Source organism: Protopterus annectens, chromosome 11.part0, assembly GCF_019279795.1.
Source record: "Protopterus annectens isolate FY-2018-M chromosome 11.part0, PAN1.0, whole genome shotgun sequence".
Taxonomy (NCBI): Eukaryota; Metazoa; Chordata; order Ceratodontiformes; family Protopteridae; genus Protopterus; species Protopterus annectens.
The window spans coordinates 600,658,751-600,675,348 of record NC_056745.1 but is presented as its reverse complement, the minus strand read 5'-3'; positions in this window follow the sequence as shown (position 1 = coordinate 600,675,348).

The window sequence follows — 16,598 nt, the reverse complement described above, 5'->3', positions numbered from 1 at the left end:
CTTGTCCATGATGACAGAGTGGTTTTGAAAGTCCTTAGAGAGGTCCAGGTGGGCTGTGTGGACTACTTTCACCTTCATCTATGTCCTTGGTAACAGTTTCAAATAAGTCAGCTAGGTTTAGGAGGCAGGATCTGCCTTTAACAAGGCCAAGTTGGGTAGAATCCAGTGTCTGGAGGTCCTTAATGTCTCTGTTTATGGATTCCATGATAATTTGCTCCATAGCTTTGCAGACCAGGCTGAGTAGACCTACAGGGCAATGGTTTCCAGGTTCTGTTGTGGCACCCCCTTTGTGGAGCTGGATGACTGTTGGTGTATGTCATTCTTTGGGTACATAGCCTGTGGTACGATTGAGTTTGGACAGTGAATGTAGGTGAGGGTGTAGTTCCTTTTGGGGCTAGTGTAAGATGCAGCCTAGGACACCATCCAGTCCCATTGATGCTGTGTTCTTAGCTTTGGAGAGGGCTGTCTTTACCTCCATGTCCATGAAGTCTGGGGCTCTGCATTCTTGTGGGATGGACACAGGCCCTTTTGGCAGTAATGGGAGGGGTTTGCACTGAACCTGTCCCCCAGGATGTGGGCAATGTAAGTTGGTTCAGTGTATTTCTTGCCATTTTTCAGTAGCTGACAGCATATCTCGAAGTTGCCACCTACATGTCTGGTATAGCTAATGAAGGCTTTGAGGTTGTTATTCTTACATTCCTTGGCAATTTGTCTTTAGAAACTGGCCTTGGATTATTTTATGAGCGATCATTGTTTCTTCCTAATAATGATCAGTGATGACTTTCCTTTTGTGAGGTTTGCTCTATCATGTGTTCTTTTCCTCCTGCTGTTGTCTAGCTTATTTATGGGTGATGACCACCAGATTGGTTTCTTATTTTTGGAGGAGTGCATCTTGGTTTTATTTGGGATGTCTCGATCAATGTATCCCTGTAGATGCTCATAGGATGCACTTGTAAATGATTCAGCAGATTGTATAGCATTAGCCTATAGCAAGGGGGCTTTGGAACTTTCCACTTTGGTCTTGGGAAGGGTGCAGTTTGCTTTTGAAAATGTCTTCACAGTGGTTTCATTGACTGGGGGGGGGGCAGGATGGGGATGTCCAGTGTGATTACTTTATGATCTGATATTACCAGCGAGGGGTTTATCTCTGTTGTGGTACACTGGTTCCCCATGTTGGTGATGATCAGGTCCGGTATGTTGTCACCTCTAGTGCGCATGGTGTCCAGCTGTTCCAGGGTGTTAGAGTTTTTAAACTCTAGGAAACACTGGGCAAAGGACGTTGTACATGAGTAATTCTCCCACTCAGTGTTTGGCTAGTTGTAATCTCCTCATATAATGGTGTTTGATAGGACCTTTGTATTTTCCACTGTTCTTAGGAATACTGAGTGAGGTTTCTGAGACAAGGTAGGTGATCTGTAGCAGGCTACAATCTGATAAGCAGCTTTGCCCAAGTTTAGTTGCACTTGCATGGTCTCCAAGGCCTCATGCTGTGCCACTAACCTGAAGGTGTGGGTATCCATAAGATAAATGAATACACCCCTTCCTTTGGTATTTCACTCGTGGTTTTGGGTCCAAAGATCAGAGGGAATGTGAGTGTTTTACGTGGAACATGTCCAACAGCTCTGTGTTTGACATAGCTTTGTATGTTAGGCAGAGAATACCTCTGAGTAGGCGATATGCAAGGGTGTACGGCTAGAGCATTTTTATCTGTATTTACAGAGTGTGGGGTGGTGTTGTAAGCCATGGCAGGATCTACATAGGCTGTGCGAACCACCTTACCCTTGTCTACAGTTCTGATGACTGCTTCAATGTCATCTATCAGGTTTAGGACACATGATCTCCATTTTACACACCCAACATGGTTGTGGTCCAGAGTTTGGGGATTACAAATGTATTTTTCATAAGTTGTATGATGATGCATTCCATGGCCTTGCAGGGCATGCTCATCAGGCTAATGGTGCGCTAGTTCCTGGGGTCCATGGTGTCTCCACCCTTGTGTAGTGGGATAACTGTCGCTGTTCACCATTCAGCTGGCACATAGCCTAAGGTGTGGCTATGACTGAACATGGTACGTTGGTGTGGTGCCTGTTCGTTCTGTGGTTTGTGTAAAACACAGGCTGGGAAGTTATATGGTCACATGGCTGCTGTGATACTGGCTTTGAAGAGTGTTTTTTACCTGTGCAGCTGTGATGAAAGCAACTTTGCAGTCTTCCATTATAGTGATGTGCTCTTTCATGGGTGAGAGGGGGTAAAGTTAAACACTGATCCTATCTGCCAGGATGTTGGCAATATTAGTTGGGTCTGTATATTTAGTGCCATTGAGCTGTAACTCAGAACAGATCTGAGTGTTGCCATTACATGGACCTGTCTGTTGTGCAGAGATCTCCTGCGCAGACAGTATGCAACAGAGTACAGATTGGGTTAAATTCAGTCTTGTTGCATGGGGCAACTGTTTGAGGCCAGTAATCCTCTTGTTGAGGTACTTCAGTGGTCTTTCCAGCTGCTGACGGTGCCTAGTCAGATTCATTGCAAGTATGTTGTGGTAGTCTTTGACGGGTCTGATGACTGATGAGTAGAGGGAACCTCCTTTGACCCTCATGCACAGACCTTGGCAGGTTGTGTGAACACATATGCTGATTTACTGACTACTTTGTGAATGTGCTTCTGGAAGTGGAGATGACTATCCACATTTGTCCATAGATCCCTTATTATCATCTCCATATTTTGCCTAAGTGTGTGAGCATGCCCAGTATGACCTTTCAGTATGTTGTTGCCTGACATTTGCTTCGTTTATTTAAGTGTGTGAGCATGCCCAGTATGACCTTTCAGTGTGATGCTGAAAGAAATCCACTATATTTGTTGAAGTGTGTGAGCACAGCCTCTATAGACATTTATACTATATGTGTGTTGAAAATCAAGTTGTATTTTTACAGCAGGGCTCACCTTTGTGTCATAAATCAACAGGGATCATGCTGTGCCTGCAGGGCTTCCAGGAGACACTTTGCATAGACTTATCAACATTTCTACATACAGGGGGGACAGCTATTCTTTGTACATTTCTACCCAGGGACACACCTGATTGTTACTGTGGGTGTACATAGGATGAGGGGTTCACCTGACATTTATACACATTTGCTAGGCCTTCACTGCTATATGAGGTACTCCATTTCAGTCTGTACTGTTGCCTATCGTACTGGCTTGAGGCATACTTCTGTACTACAGATCTTGGCGTCCCCTGTCACGTATATTAGATTGCGACTTCATAGCCTACTCAACCCACATCACACCACCTGGCCTGCTGTTGTCTGTCTGCATAGGCCTGTGGGGGAGGTTACCCATATGCCTCTTTAGGGGCATGCTACAGCATTTCTTTGTGTTTGCATTAGTGTACAATTGTCCAGCTGTGTCTCTGCCAGTGGAATGCTGTCTTGGCTTAGTGGTTCAGTACTGTGACTATAATGCACAGTATCCTGGGTTCGAGCCCTGTCACTGCTTTTTATTTTCATGCTGGGCAGACCAGACTGTTTACCTGACTTTGCCCGACCTTGCCCAACATTGCTCAACGTTGCCCAACGTTGCGCTAGTTAGCGTGGGCAATTTTGTTTACATATACTAAATAGTGTTAAAAGCTGCATAGCATTGCTTTATATTGCTTAAAACATGGCAATCATGCCTCAGGTGGTGCTGCAGGGCTGCCTATGTTGGATGCACATAGTACACTCCCTATACATGTGTGAAAACAGGTAGTGTCAAGTTAGGCATCCCTTTTATTTTATGTGTGAGTCAGAGAGAGGTATAATTTCCAGGGTTCCTACTGAGCCAGTGTATGTTCTATGTGTTGCCTCTTTGCCAAGGCCAAGGCATACTGGGCACGCCTCCTTCTGCCTACTGGGGCAGGCTCAGGTTGTTCCTCCTCCGAGTCATGCTGTATCTGTGCAGGCCTTGGCAATGGTGGGGGGCTGTTTGGCCCTGCCCCATGCTGTTCCTGCTGCAGCTGTTTTTGCAGGATCATATTGTGTAGCATGGCACATACCATGACAATTTGGGTACATGTAGTTGGTGAGTACTGCAAGGCACCATCAGATGTGTCCAGGCACCGGAACCGTGACTTGATCATCCCAAACACATGCTCTATTACATTTCGTGTTTGTGCGTGTGCCTCATTATGGTGTTCTTGTTCAGGTGTGTGTGCATTTCTGATGGGTGTCATCAGCCACAGCTCAAGTGCGTATCCAGCATTCCCCACTAGGTGACCATCAGGGATGTCCCCATTGGCAAATGTCTGGTACAGCTGCATCAGATGTCAGATATGGGAATCGTGGTAGCTTCCACGGCAGCCAGCACACACATTTAGTATTATGCCCTGGGCATCGCACACGACCTGGCAGTTGATGGAGTGCAAGCCCTTGCGGTTGATGTAGGCCCTACCCCGCTCACCAGCTGGTGCTTTGATATGCATGTGTGTGCAGTCTATTGCACCCACTACTTCAGGGTATTCCGCTATTTGCTGGAAGAGACACATATTGCTGGCCAATGCCTCACGGGAATTGGGGAAATATACATGATCACCGACATCTGCTGACATGCCATTCAGGAACTGGTGCAGTACCCTGGATGCTGATGCCTGTAAAATCCCCATCATATCACCAGTTGGTCTCTGGAAGGTACCTGTTGCTAGTATTCTTAGGCCAACACATACCTTGGTTTCCACTGGGATGGGTTCCCCTCTGTTGGTTCTGTGTGTGAGGCGTGGCCTGCACAGCTCAACAATTTGCTGCAGGAGATCTCTGTCCACTCTATAGCGCTCTACTATCTCCAGCTCATGTAGCCCCTGGAAGGTTACCCTGGGTCTGTACACTCTTCTCCGTCTCCTCACTGTGGGTTGCTCAGCAGCATTCACAATGGCACCACCCTCAGCATCTTGCACATGTTGCCTTATAATAGCAATGGCAGCCCCTAAAATTTATTTGTCTCAGTTAATCTTTTTAAGTTTTCACTTCTCTTTGTAGACTGCAGTGTTGCAGTGTTTCTGAGAAAAACATGAGAGAATGTTGTTTGCAGAGTTTTAAGTGCTGGGCTGGGCTGGGCTAGTGTACTGCCTGTGTAACTGGCTGATTCTGATTGATTTCACCTGGCAGCTCTGCTAGTTCTCCTTGGTTAACTTCCTACTGTTTCTTTTCCTTCCTTTTCCCTTTCTATTTTCCCAGGGGGCAGTGCCGCGCAAACAAGCGCAAACACGCGCACACGAGTGCACACAGGCTTATACAGGCTTACACAGGCTTAGGTGGGTGCACATGCATGCACACAGGCTTAGACAGGCTTACACAGGCGCACACATGTGCATACAGGCTTAGACGGGTTTACAGGCGCACACATGCGCGCACACAGTATAAGCATCTTTGCAAGAAACTTTAGTGATATCCATGGCGTACACCTTCGGTTTCTGGGTTTCAGTTAAGACAACTGTAGACATGCCTCTTCCAGTCGTGAGTAACTCACAGCAAACACATGCCACTCTGCTCCAATAAGCTTACAGTCTTTGATACATACCCCCATCATGATGTCACCTATTTTCTACTCTGTTACTCCCTTAATCCTACACTTACTCTCTAGGGACATGGTTCACATGGCAGGGAAAATTGGGATTCACTATCCTTATCCTCATTTGCATAGGATTGCCTACTAATGTTTGGTTACATCTCTCAAACTGAGCTTTCCCCCCTTAGCAACCACTACTCAGTAGCCATGTTGTCTTCAGCCTGCCATTCTCCTGCATGGCAGAAGAATATTTTTAATAAAATGCCTATTTTTGGCTTTTTTATTCTGGTTTTTAGAGCGGTACATGTTTGTGCGGCGCTGCGCTATGCTTAAACATCGGAGATCAGGGAAAAAAAATATTTTTTATTATTTTGCAACAGATAAAAATGCCAATGTCCTTATATTTGGTCATTGGCATGCTTCTTCAACTGGATGCTTCCTTTATTTGGAGCTGTCATAGCTCCGTTTGCTATTTGCAGAATGGTACTCCGTTACCAATGGAGTGCATTTCTGCAAGTAACTCTACTCTTACTCGGACAGGTTAGTGTTTCCTGGATCACAAATTTACCTCATTTGCATAGCTTTCAGCAGCAAATGAGGTAATTTGCATAACATAACACTGTCCGTGCAAGAGTAGTTTTAGGAGCTCTCATGCATGCCCCTGCTCGCTGTTCCTAGATCGCTCGGCAGACATATTGGCTGTCTGGAGTCTTACTCTACTCTTAAACTCTGTGCAAGCCTTCGTGAATCCAGCCCAGGATGATGTAATTTTGGTTGAACCTTGTTTGCAGACAGAAACGCCACCGAGTCAGAAAGCTTCTTAACGCTTTTATTTTGAACAAACCAAAAGAGCGTTTTCGCCACAGACCACTGCAGCTTCTTCAGAGAAACAAATTAAACAAAAAACACTCCATTTAAAAATACTGAATCAGGAAATGACATGTTCCTGTTTCCTGTTACCGACAAGTTGTGTTTGAAAACACATACAAAGTGCTTAATCCTTAAGAACATCCAACATTTAAAATCATTTTTAAAAATCACAAACAGCAACAAAAAGTAAATGTACTTATGTGAATAAAAACTCAGCGACTTAACTATAATGTAGATGACAATAAACAATTATCATTACTATTTACAACAAACTACCATGCAGAATGTGTAAATGGATCTGTCGAAAATGTATTCAGATACTCATGGAACATTGAAAACAATATACCATATGTAAAGTATATGTACAGCCCATATTTGCTCAATCCAGGCTTGATTTAAATCATTTTGTTTGTGTTATAGCCATACAGGACTAGGTAAAAGCTATCCATTGCCCTCTTGCAAATGCGTCCTAAAGGTTCTGCGTAAATATCAATTGTATCTTCCTAATGGGACAACTAGAACTAGTGTAAAAAACCTGACTATTAGGTTAAGCCAAACCCTGAATGGTCGAAAGTCAAGTCAGCTAGCTAAACCCAGTATGTGAGTTCAAGGTGCTACAAAACACACAAAACTGCCAAGTCATCAAATAGATGCTGACTGGTACCCAAGTCAGACCTATAGTCGTGGATGACTGTGTAGTAACTAACAGGTTTTACCTGAAGTAACTTTTTAATTTAAGTACTGGGGCAATGTTGCAGTTAGTATTAAGGCCAGGAAGACAGAAAGCATCCAAACGCAACTGCCAGTCCAGCTCACAATTTTCTAATATTAAAGATACAGGGCCCCCCCTGATTTTTAAGGGTACATGGTCTATAGCCATGAAGCTAAAACTATGTCCTGGGTACAATGCAATGTGTTTGGCCAGTGCGTTGTCATCTTTACATGTCCTAATTGCATACAAGTGCTCGTACATCCTATCTAGATCGCCTGTCAGTTTTCGATGTAGAACCCGAGCAACAGTTGCACATGGCAATATATATGACTGATTTGCTCTCACAATTGAGTGCATGCCTGATGACAAACTTCCTGTCCCTGACATGGAAGGTCTCCCCTGTTCGAACATTGTTACAGAAGTTACAGAATCCACATCTGGACATTCCTTTCCTTTTATAAAAACTGTGTTGTTGAACATCCCTTTGTAATAGTTCTTTCAAATTTTTAGATCGTTTAAAAATAAATCTAGGTTCACCTCCTAGTTTTCCTGCTAGAAATGAATTTGAAGATATCAACCTCCAATTCTTACGGATGATGTCCAAAATTGCTTCTGAGTTAGTACTAAAAATAGTAACAAAGCTCAAAGATAAATCTGTGTTTGATTCTCTATGGTCTTCATTATTGCCTATGATATCCCTTGTAGGCACATCATCTGTAAAACTACTAACTGCGCTGGAAGAAACCTTCTGTTTAGTCAATAAAGGGGTATAAAAACCTCTAGATCTTTTAAGTGTAACTTCCTCAATAAGTTCACAAACCATTTTCTCAGGATAACCCCGGTTAGTGAACATTTCCTTCAGAAATGAGCATTCCTTAACAAAATCCACTAAAGTGCTACACATTCTTCCTGCCCTCACCAGCTGTCCCTTCACTATAGATCTTTTTGTTTGTGAGGGTGGAAGCTGGTGAAGTGCAGAAAAGTTGCAGTATGTGGCTTTCCTGAAGACAGTGGACTTAAAGCACTGATGACAAGTGTCCATTAAGTTTGGCGTCTAAGTAGTCCATCTCAGTAGTAGAAAATTTAAAGTGAACTTCAGGAACTCAGTGGAATTACTGATATTATCCACCAAGATTTTTGCTTCTGTTTCTGGCCCCCTAAACAGGAGGAACATGTCGACAAGGAAGCGGGTGTAGAAGGTGACAGGGCCATAATACCAGGAAGGTCGGCCAAGATGTTTGCTTCCCAGTACCCCATTACATAGTTTGCCACACCTGCTCACATGGGAGCCCATCGCTACCCGTTTCTGTAAATAAGTCACCGTCAAATAAGTAGTTACTGGTTAGAACTATTTCAAGTAATTCCATAACCAGTTCGATCTCCAATCTGGGCCCCCAAACTTCTGTAACATTGACCCTGTCCATTCAACCGCTTCTAAGTGCGGTATGCACGTATAGAGGTCAATGACGTCTATAGTTAACAGGTTGTCATCTTCATTGAATGGCAGTTTGTTTATGTTATCCAAGAATGTCCATGAGTCCTTGCACACACTTGGAATATGCTTGATATATTTGTCCAAGATGTGTGTAATTAGTTTGGAACATGGGTAAGTAATAGAGGATCTGCTGTCAATTAAAGCCCTCATAGGGGGATCAATAACACTTTTGTGAATTTTAGGGATCCCAAACATAACGGGGATCTTGGAGGACATGATGTCAATGTAATTGTATGTCTTAATATCAATTTTCCCCGTTAAGAAAAGGTCCCTAAAATATCCCCTAATCCTTTGTGTGGTACCGTTAACTTCATTTCTTGAAGCTTTTATATAGGCGTCACTATCGAGGAGGGAAGTCATTTTCTCATTATAGGTGACATTATGGAAAATCACCAAGCCTCCTCCCTTATCCGGTTTTAACACCCGTATGGGTAACTGACTAAGTTCGTCCAGTAATAAGCGTTGTTCTTTGGAAATATTGGGAGTTGTGGTCCTATTATATTCGTTATATTTGTTACCCAAAAATCTGAAGTCAAATTCACACATGTTCTCAAACAGTTCCAAGGTGGAATGTAATGGAGGGTTAAAAACACTGGACAATTTTAATGGTCCTACATTGAGGGTGGTGTTTGCTTCACCTTGGTTCACAGCCTCTGTTTCATGGTTGAACAGTAACTTAAGATTCATTTTTCTTACAAAACACTTTAGTTCAATGATTTCTTTAGCAACATTCCCATAGGAAGTTGGAACAAAAGTGTTTCCAAAAGCTAACAGTTCTATCAATTGTTGATCCAAGATGATATCAGAAATTATAAATGGTGAAATCACCATTCATAGTAAGAATAGCGGGCCCAGTTTGAGAAGGTGAGCTTAAGACATATGTCTTAAGCTCACCTTCTCAAACTGGGGCCCTTATTCTTAATATGAATGGTGATTTCACCATTTATAATTTCTCTGATATCATCTTGGATCAACAATTGATAGAACTGTTAGCTGAAACACTTTTGTTCCAACTTCCTATGGGAATGTTGCTAAAGAAATCATTGAACTAAAGTGTTTTGTAAGAAAATGAATCTTAAGTTACTGTTCAACCATGAAACAGAGGCTGTGAACCAAGGTGAAGCAAACACCACCCTCAATGTAGGACCATTAAAATTGTCCAGTTTTTAACCTCCATTACATTCCACCTTGGAACTGTTTGAGAACATGTGTGAATTTGACTTCAGATTTGGGTAACAAATATATAATATAATAGGACCACAACTCCCAATATTTCCAAAGAACAACGCTTATTACTGGACTAACTTAGTCAGTTACCCATGGTGTTAAACCGGATAAGGGAGGAGGCTTGGTGATTTTCCATAATGTCACCTATAATGAGAAAATGACTTCCTCCTCGATAGTGACGCCTATATAAAAGCTTCAAGAAATGAAGTTAACGTACACACAAAGGATTAGGGATATTTTAGGGACCTTTTCTTAACGGGAAAATTGATATTAAGACATACAATTACATTGACATCATGTCCTCCAAGATCCCCGTTATGTTTGGGATCCCTAAAATTCACAAAAGTGTTATTGATCCCCCTATGAGGGCTTTAATTGACAGCAGATCCTCTATTACTTACCCATGTTCCAAACTAATTACACACATCTTGGACAAATATATCAAGCATATTCCAAGTGTGTGCAAGGACTCATGGACATTCTTGGATAACATAAACAAACTGCCATTCAATGAAGATGACAACCTGTTAACTATAGACGTCATTGACCTCTATACGTGCATACCGCACTTAGAAGCGGTTGAATGGACAGGGTCAATGTTACAGAAGTTTGGGGCGTCCAGATTGGAGATCGAACTGGTTATGGAATTACTTGAAATAGTTCTAACCAGTAACTACTTCTTATTTGACGGTGACTTCTATTTACAGAAACGGGGGGTAGCGATGGGCTCCCCATGTGGAGCAGGTGTGGCAAACTATGTAATGGGGTACTGGGAAGCAAACATCTTGGCCGACCTTCCTGGTATTATGGCCCCTGTCACCTTCTACACCCGCTTCCTTGACGACATGTTCCTCCTGTTTAGGGGGTCAGAAACAGAAGCAAAAATCTTGGTGGATAATATCAGTAATTCCACTGAGTTCCTGAAGTTCACTTTTAAATTTTCTACTACTGAGATGGACTACTTAGACGTCAAACTTACGAAGGACACTTGTCATCAGTGCTTTAAGTCCACTGTCTTCAGGAAAGCCACATACTGCAACTCTTTCCTGCACTTCACCAGCTTCCACCCTCACAAACAAAAAAGATCTATAGTGAAGGGACAGCTGGTGAGGGCAGGAAGAATGTGTAGCACTTTAGTGGATTTTGTTAAGGAATGCTCATTTCTGAAGGAAATGTTCACTAACCGGGGTTATCCTGAGAAAATGGTTTGTGAACTTATTGAGGAAGTTACACTTAAAAGATCTAGAGGTTTTTATACCCCTTTATTGACTAAACAGAAGGTTTCTTCCAGCGCAGTTAGTAGTTTTACAGATGATGTGCCTACAAGGGATATCATAGGCAATAATGAAGACCATAGAGAATCAAACACAGATTTATCTTTGAGCTTTGTTACTATTTTTAGTACTAACTCAGAAGCAATTTTGGACATCAGCCATAAGAATTGGAGGTTGATATCTTCAAATTCATTTCTAGCAGGAAAACTAGGAGGTGAACCTAGATTTATTTTTAAATGATCTAAAAATTTGAAAGAACTATTACAAAGGGATGTTCAACAACACAGTTTTTATAAAAGGAAAGGAATGTCCAGATGTGGATTCTGTAACTTCTGTAACAATGTTCGAACAGGGGAGACCTTCCATGTCAGGGACAGGAAGTTTGTCATCAGGCATGCACTCAATTGTGAGAGCAAATCAGTCATATATATTGCCATGTGCAACTGTTGCTCGGGTTCTACATCGGAAAACTGACAGGCGATCTAGATAGGATGTACGAGCACTTGTATGCAATTAGGACATGTAAAGATGACAACGACTGGCCAAACACATTGCATTGTACCCAGGACATAGTTTTAGCTTCATGGCTATAGACCATGTACCTTTAAAAATCAGGGGGGGCCCTGTATCTTTAATATTAGAAAATTGTGAGCTGGACTGGCAGTTGCGTTTGGATGCTTTCTGTCTTCCTGGCCTTAATACTAACTGCAACATTGCCCCAGTACTTAAATTAAAAAGTTACTTCAGGTAAAACCTGTTAGTTACTACACAGTCATCCACGACTATAGGTCTGACTTGGGTACCAGTCAGCATCTATTTGATGACTTGGCAGTTTTGTGTGTTTTGTAGCACCTTGAACTCACATACTGGGTTTAGCTAGCTGACTTGACTTTCGACCATTCAGGGTTTGGCTTAACCTAATAGTCAGGTTTTTTACACTAGTTCTAGTTGTCCCATTAGGAAGATACAATTGATATTTACGTGCAGAATCTTTTAGGACGACGCATTTGCAGAGGGCAATGGATAGCTTTTACCTAGTCCTGTATGGCTATAACACAAACAAAATGATTTAAATCAAGCCTGGATTGAGCAAATATGGGCTGTACATATACTTTACATATGGTATACTGTTTTCAATGTTCCCCATGAGTATCTGAATACATTTTCGACAGATCCATTTACACATTCTGCATGGTAGTTTGTTGTAAATAGTAATGATAACTGTTTACTGTCATCCACATTATAGTTAAGTCGCTGAGATTTTATTCATATAAGTGAATTTATCTTTTGTTGTTGTTTGTTATTTTTAAAAATGATTTTAAATGTTGGATGTTTTTAAGTATCAAGCACTTTGTATGTGTTTTTAAACACAACTTGTCGGTAACAGGAAACAGGAACATGTCATTTCCTGATTCAGTATTTTTAAATGGAGTGTTTTTTGTTTAATTTGTTTCTCTGAAGAAGCTGCAGTGGTCTGTATAAAACGCCTTTGGTTTGTTCAAAATAAAAGCGTTAAGAAGCTTTCTGACTCGGTGGCGTTTCTGTCTGCAAACAAGGTTCCTCGTTGTGTACGTTTTGGTTTGACTGGTTTGAAAGTAGTCTTTGTAATTTTGGTTGAGGCATTTCCATACAACAGCCTACTTAATATGTTACTTAGAGAATAGTAATTTCATATATTTTACTTAACAGTATTCCAATATCATGCTGACTAGCTTATACTTGGTAGTGCCTATGACTTAATGAACCCACAATATCAACTATACTACTGCTCTGGATGTTTCTCAGTCACTAACGATTGCAATAACTCACTTCAAACACATGTAATGGCTAATAGGTAATTAACCAATAATATCACATAGCATGATTAACACTGGAAATATTAAAATTTATCTCATTGGTTCTGCATATCTCTTTTCTCTCCAGGGGGGGAAATATATTGAGACGTAAAGACTGTTATTTGGCAAGTCTTTATACTAGAGATATAATTAACAGTGAATTACAATAGAATCTTTTCTTTCATGCATATATGGGAAGGTGACACTGGTTAGTGGAAAAACAACTGAGTGGACCTGGATGTGAACTCTCATAAAGTTTAACTACTGCTGTGTTGTTTTGATAACAAAGGACAGATGATGTTGTATATATATTACCAGCATAGTTATAAATGTGAAAATATGCAGTAGCCTTAACAATTACATTAAGTCTTTTACAATGTGAACATGTAGATTGTTTGGAACTTCAAAGTACTTCTCCCAAAGTGCATCTCTTACACCTGCACTATACAAAATGTTGTTTGGTTAATTTATATCTTTAGCAATGTTAAGAAGCATAACATATAAGTGCCTGCTGATATCAACTTTCTTTAAGCATTTACTCTCTCTTAGCCTATACATACCATGTAATTAAACAACTAACATATTAAAATAAGAGGTGAGATAGTAAACATACTGCAAATAACAATAACAAAAGGGGCAGGCTTTGCACAGTTTGTAGATGATGATTGTTCACATTTGGAACATTCTGAGTATTTTTGACAGTCCTCTGCTTAATGTATATATTACTTTAGCTCAAATTATAACTGCTTTTTGCTTCCCAGTACATACATATTCACTAAAACAGAGGAATGGGTGGTTAGGCACGTAAATAAGGTCAAGGAGTTTAGAAGCCACTTCATCTATGTTAAAGCTTAACATAAAAACAGACAAGCAATATTACTACTTTTTTGCTTATCAATCAATAAAGAACTTTATATAAGCAAATTACAAAATTATATCAATAGATTAATGGAATGTTAAGGGGATATTGGATAAAAAAGAAATGTAATCATGTATCTCACATATCAAAGTAAGTCCAAAGTAACCTTCCTGCAAGAAACTCACTTGAATAGTCAACTCTGGGATAAGGAAAAGAAAAGGAAATGGGTTAAGCAAATAATTACTGGAGGTTATGACTCTCTATCAAGGGGAATAACCATTATAATAAATCAATCTTTCCAAGGAGAGATCACTTCTATTAAAACTGACCCTAATGGAAGATGGGCATTATTTACTAATGACTATCATACCCTAAATAAATCTCTACCCTTTCTCAATATATACAGCCCCTGCTCAAATTAACATCTCTTCATTTATGAAATCTTTAATATACTAGCTAACCACCCAAATCATCTGTACATCATAGGTGGGGACTGGAATGCATTATTAAACCCAGACAAAGGTTGCATAATGAAAACAGGCAGTCTCAACATACTACTATAGCACTTGAAGAACTACAAAATACTTTTGAGCTAACTGACCCCTATACCAATTTTCAATATGATAAAACAATATCAAGATTTATTTTTTTCTCAGCCACTCATAAAACTTGGTCCAGAATAGACACTTTTCTAATCTCCCAAACCTTGCTTTCTTATAGACTAAAATATACTGTATCACCCATATCCATATCAGATCATTCAAAATTAGTCTATCCCTAAATTTTCAAACCTATAAACAAAATATCCCTTATTTCGATAATTGGACATTTAAATCCTAAAATCATACAAAACCAAGAAGTAGCACAGGAAGTCACTAGTATTATTGCTCAACTTGAAAAATACTTAATATCCACTCAGATTCCTTGTGACATGCAATGGGTGGCTGCCAAAGCGGTCATTAGTGGTATCATTATCCATAAATCTGTATGGCTCAAGAAAAAATGCAATAACCTCAAAAACAAACTGGAGATCCGAATCAAGTCTGCTGAATTACAACTTCAAAATACATACTCAAAAGATCTGGAGGATAAAATAACTGACTGGCAAAAGCAATTACACAAACATTATCTAGAAAATATTTCTCTGTTAGAATTAAGATCAATATATCAATACTCAGAATGGGCACAAACACCTTCAAAAATCCTAGCTAGATTAATAAACATTAAAAATGGTCCACCAAGGATTAAAGAAATACAGTATGAAGGACTCTTGAAGCACAAGGACCAAGACATTGCAACTGCATTTGAAGATATTTACAATAAACTATATAACTTACCCCTCCCTCCCTGTACAAACAAATGTGATTTTATACATAATATAAAATTTCCACAAATTTCAGATGATCAGGAAAACTTCTAAAAATACCCTTGCAACTAAAAGAGATAAAAGCTGCGATAAACAAACTTAAACTGGGTAAATCTCCTGGGTCCGATGGCTACACCTCTGATTTTGATAAACAATTCATGGTACCTATTTCCAAAGTCTTATTAAAAGTTTTAAATTATATAATGCAATACGGTATAACAGATAATTACTTTAATAACTCCAAAACTCTGTTAATTCCCAAGCCAAACTCTGACCCAACAGGTCCAGACAACTATAGACCAATTGCCCTGATAAATACTGACCTTAAGATCCTAGCTCATGTTATAGCAAACAGACTTAAAAATATACTCCCCTCCATCATCTCCCAAGAACAAATGGGCTTTATGACAAATAGGCAAACAAGCGACAATACCCTCCTCTTGGATACCACTATCAGACTTCTTAACAATGATAAAGATCCCAGATATGTTCTCATTGCTGACGCAAGCAAGGTTTTTGATAGAGTTAACCTACATTTCCTATTCAATATATTGCCTTTATTTGGATTTCCTCAGGAATTTATAAGGAAAATGAAGGTTCTATATCAGAAAGCGTCTACCACTATTCAGATAAATAAGCTCAAAACTAACCCTATACCTTTATCCAATGGCACAAGGCAAGGTTCCCCTCTTTCCCCATACCTCTTTAATCTCTATTTAGAATCCCTGCTCCTGTTTATTTCACAAAACAATTTCCCTCACATACCTAGAATCTTTAATATAAACCTTTCGTACTCTGCCTTTGCTGGTGACTTAAATATATATTTTCAACTTCCCACAACTGATCTCCTAAAAATACTCAAAGCAATAGCTGAGTTTTCCAAAATCTCTAACTATAAATTAAATTCAAATAAATCCCATCTATTTCCCTTGAATCTTATAGGCCATAAAGAATATTACTTTCCCAAGAGTGAGATTAAAATTAACTACCAGATAAAATACCTAGGAATACTTTTTACCCCTGACTTCAAGGAAATCATAAAGAATAACCTACTACACACATGGACCAGCATTGAAAGTGATATTAATAGATGGAAGAATATTAATATGTCTCTACTTTCAAAAGCTAGTGTCGTCAAGATGAATCTAATACCAACAATACTCTTTCAATTAAATGCCACCTTTTCAAATATTCCCCAGAAATTCTTTCTTGATATAGAAAAAGCTGTATCAAGATTCTTATGGTATCCCAAATCTACTAGAATTAAATATGGTAAACTTGTACTTACCAAAGGTAAGAGGGGATTGAGTTTGCCAGACTTCAAACTTTATTATAGTATAATTACTGCTTACAGACTAATACAGATAATAAACCATGACCCATACGTTAATACCTGGACACCTCAGTGGACCAAAATCTGGT